Source organism: Passer domesticus, unplaced genomic scaffold (assembly GCF_036417665.1).
Source record: "Passer domesticus isolate bPasDom1 unplaced genomic scaffold, bPasDom1.hap1 HAP1_SCAFFOLD_55, whole genome shotgun sequence".
NCBI lineage: Eukaryota > Metazoa > Chordata > Aves > Passeriformes > Passeridae > Passer > Passer domesticus.
In genome coordinates, this window is record NW_026990163.1 from 5,720 (window position 1) to 10,302 (window position 4,583).

A 4,583-nucleotide genomic window follows, 5' to 3' on the forward strand; every position below is an offset into this window, starting at 1 on the left:
GACTGGGACATACTGGAGCTTCACACCCAGGTGTCCCCAAACCCAGGAGCCAGCTGCAGCCCTCCAAGGGCACTTGTGTCATCTCTGTCCATATTCTTGTGCCCTGAATGAATGCCTGTGCCATTCTCATGCTCTGAACGGGATTCCTTCGCCCAGGATTTTCTCCTGGGGAGCTGAAAGGCAGCGAGAGGCCTCAGAAAAAAAGAAAAACAATTCTTATCTCATTGGCTTCTCCTGTGCTGTACTCACGTGTGGAATGTGTTTGGAGATTGTTTACCACAGGTGATTGCCTGGCTGGATTCTGGTGTGAGTTGTTTTGACTCTTTGGCCCATCAGTGCCAAGCTGTGTCGGGACTCTGGAAAGAGCCATGAGTTTTCATTATTATCTTTTTAGCATTCAGTAAGTATCCTTTCTGTACTCTTTAGTATGGTATGGTATTCTTTAATATAAAATAGTATCAAAGTAATAAATTAGCCTTCTGATAAGGAGTCCTCCTCATCATTCCTTCCCTTGTCGGTGGCCCTGCATTTACAATAAATGTGTATTTTTTCACTTTTGGACAGCTTAAAAAATCCACCATTTAAACAAAAGACAACCCTTCTTAAGGCCTTGGTGGCTTTTCCTGCCTGCAAATATTTGTTCTTAGCTCCTGCTCTCACCCTGCCCACAGAGGGCTTGGCCCTCAGCTAGCAGGAGGCTTTGTAGCTCTGTTAGTTGACACCATCAGAAGACACAAAAAGGTGGAGTTTTTTGTCTTTTCTACGCTGTTTTTGTGTGAAAAGAGGAGCTCTGGGGATTTGTTGTTTGACATCCTGAGATGCCAGGGAAGGCACCATTTTCATGCTTTATGGCACACAGTTTAGGCTGTCACTTAGGTCACACAGCTTAGCATTTTAGTAGTCTTTTCCTCTGAGAAAAAAAAATATTTTGAAATCTCTGCATTCAGAAATAGAAAAGAGAAGCAGAGGAGCACAGAAATCTATCCCAAAGAGTTTATGCCCCTAAGTGAAATGGAGTAGGTGAGAAATATTTTTGATTCTATTTGACACTTTCTCACCAATTTCTTTCGTTTATCATCCATTCATGAGAAGACAGGGCCTGATGCTGTGTTAAGGCAGGCTGCACAGAGCAAAGGTTTACTTCTAAGTAAAGTTGACATAATTTAAATAAGTACAGTTGGGAAAAAAACCCAAAAACCAAACCAAACCAAAACCAGCCAGGTTTTTAGATGCAATAGTTTTGGTTTGGAGGTGTTTTTTTTTTTTTTTGTGGCGGTTATTTTTTTCCCCACAGAGATATTTCTAATCAATACTACTTATAGATTTGCTGTAATTTCTTTACATATTCCTCTAGATAGATAACAACCACAAAAGTTCTCACATGCCTGGGGGACTATTTCTACAATTCCATGGACTGAAATTTGCTGCAAAAATAATCTTAGAGCCATTTGAGTAATCTTGCAACTGTTAGATGACTACTTGTTACAGACTGATGGAAGAGCTAGCACTTTTGCTCAACTTGTCAAGTGACATCTGGAATCCCTGAAGTACTTGTTAAAAATCAGTTTCTTCATGTTTAATAAGTTTCAAAATATGCCCTTGTGAAAAGACTAGATACTCTGGAGAATTAGAACTGTAAAAGATGGATTGTAGTAGGATCACCTGGGGTAAAAATATAGGTGATTGGTGTTAGAAGTAATAGTGGCATTGTGTGGTAAAAGCTAATAGGCTGAAAAGTGTTTATAAGCATTTTAATTGATGAAATACGGCTTCCTAAGTCATCACACCTTAACTCAGTGTTTGCACACAGATGTACAAGACTGTGTGAGCTTTCTGCCAGGTTTTGAGAATTCTTTACGAGTCCATTTCCCACACAGTTCTTGTCTTGTTTTTGCAGTGGAGCAAGAGATAAGCCGGGGCTTAGATCTGACCTAAAACTTGGGCTTAGGCTGACCTAGGTGAGGCGTGAGGGCAGAGGGAGATGAGAGGTGGCCTGACTGGAAAAGAACACTGGTACACACAGCATGGAGCCAGGCATGGCTGTGGGCAAGGTCAGAAGGGAAAAGAAATAAAAATATGGGATACACTGCAGTAACAGTTTTGTCTATTCTGGGATTTTGGAAACTTTCCCTTGCCACACAGGAGTTTTCGGTCCATTACAAACACAGTTATGAGAAATATGTGTGAGGCTGAAGCTGCTAGAGGTCAGGCAGACTTGTCTCCTGAGTTTCAGACAGAAGGAATCAAGACAGGGACAGAATTCTGAATCATCACCTTTCAGGATGTTTTGGGTTCAATCCATGCCTGAATCCAATCTCTGACCCATTGAACTTTTATTTTCAAACAATAAATCCCCATGACCTACTTCACCACTCTTGCAACCTGCCCAGTAAATCAGGGCAAAATAATGACAGGGAAAAAAAGTGAAAAACGTTACCTCTCAACACTCTCAGCTATTAAGCTGCCTACTACTGAAACTAACACCCAGTCAGGTTGTTAGTAATGCTAAATTGTTAGATTTATCTACATTCTCATGCCTACATGTACAACTAATAACATGTGTTTGTATAAATATAATTGCACACACAGACACTCTATATAAGTACAACAAACATACTCAGAAGGCGTTTTATGCACTGGTTGAAACAAAATATTGAGGTGTGTCAGAGTCAATAGACAGAGGAGGGGGAGCTGTGTTTTATGTTGAGGAAGGATTTGTTCTTCTTTTGTTCCTGTTTATTGTGGGAGCAGTTATTTTTTGTTAGTTCACTTTGATCCTCCATGAAATCAAGTGAAACTTGTGAAAATGAAAACAAAGAATTCTCTACAAGTTTGAACACATTTGGTTGCTTGTGCTTCATTGGCCAAACCAAGTAGTTTTTAATTTTGCTGGTGTTTGCAGGCTTATTTCTATATTCATGTTTTGAAAATACAATTACAAAACCCAATTCACTGGCTGTAAACATTTCATCAAAATTTTGGTTTTCAGAAGCACTTAATCCATGCCTAGAACTTAAAGGTCTCCAGTAGGAATGTGAAGGATCAGGTTTTAAATTACCAAAAAGTAAAACCCAAACTAGGTACCAATAGCACATTGCCAATATTAACTTTTTCACATCTCCCCTTTTAACCAATTTTGTTTTGATACATTGTGGAGGAATAAAAGCAGTATTGTGTTTTTTGCAGAGGCTGCTTTCTACTGGACATACACATGGGGAAAATGCAAATGATATTTCCCTCATTCATTTTTGAATCACTGTGAATTACACAACTGAACTTTACGTATTCCAAACAGAAACAGACTAAAATGAGCCAAACAATCTCTTTTGGGATGCTCCTCCTCTTTATGAGCTGGTTTTACAGATATACAGGCAGTGTGGTGCTGAGAAAGCCACTGGAGGTTTAGGAAACATTTAGCCAAAAAGTTGAAGAAGGAGAAGCCAAACATCAACTTGCATTTAACTGAAATGTTACAAGGAGATAAGGCTCCATAAAAGAACATTGTTCTGCATTTCTCATTATCCTACAGCCTAGAAAAACTAGTAAAAGATACATTAGCATCTAAGGAAGAAAAAGTGTTTTTAATTTCCCATTCTCCCTGACAAAACTAAAATAAAAATCCCTTGCTACTGATAGCTGGAATTTGCCCCCCTGCTGCTCAGGTTGAATAATATCTGTTTCATGAGAACAGAGTTTGCTGTAGGCTACTATCCCTACCCTCTCTGTAGGAAAATCTACAAGTAAATAGACATTAAAATAAGCAGCCATGTTAATCTGTGTCTCCCCATCCAACCCTCTCAATGGAAGGAACTGAAGAGCGTGGCATACCCTGATTAAATAAAGCTGCAAAGCTCAGGGGCAGACTGAACTCTTCCTTCTCCTTGTGCTGCATCTACTGCAGCAGTTTTCTTTGAAGCAAAAAGGCAAAATCTCCAAGGCCAGCTGTTGTCAGTGCTCTTTCTGAGTCCCTGAGGAGCAGATGCTGAAAGTGCTGTGTTTCCAAAGCAGCACCTGAATTTCCAAGCGCCAGCATTACACACAGACAGAAAGAGCAGCTGACCAGGTATGTGTCACTAAGAGCCATTCTTAGGGTAAAATCAGACAGAAATTGTCAGCAGGAAATAGTCACCAAAAACTCTGGAGCCACTACAAAATTTGCAGTAGTCCAATGGCACGGAATTTCTTCTGAGGACAAAAGCATTGCAATCATTTAACTTAAAGACCACCATAACTTTTTCAAGACGTACATGTGTCAATTCAGACTCAAATTCACTGCTCTCTTAGGCAGATATTGCAGAAAAATGCTGCTTCTGGTTGAAAAGGCAACAAAATAATTAATTCCCCCCTTCTTAAAGTACACAATGGATTTACATGGTTATCATCTAACTGTTTATTGAACACATTCAGTGGAAACATAAATATTTCTCTTTTTCTGAAAGGAGGGAAAGAAATCAAAGATTATTTCTGAACTGGAATCAATTTGTTCTTCTGACCTACACTGCAACATTCAAACATTTATATTAATATTATTGATATTTATTTTTATATTAAATTTTTTTATTAAAGAGTGTTGAAGTATTTAA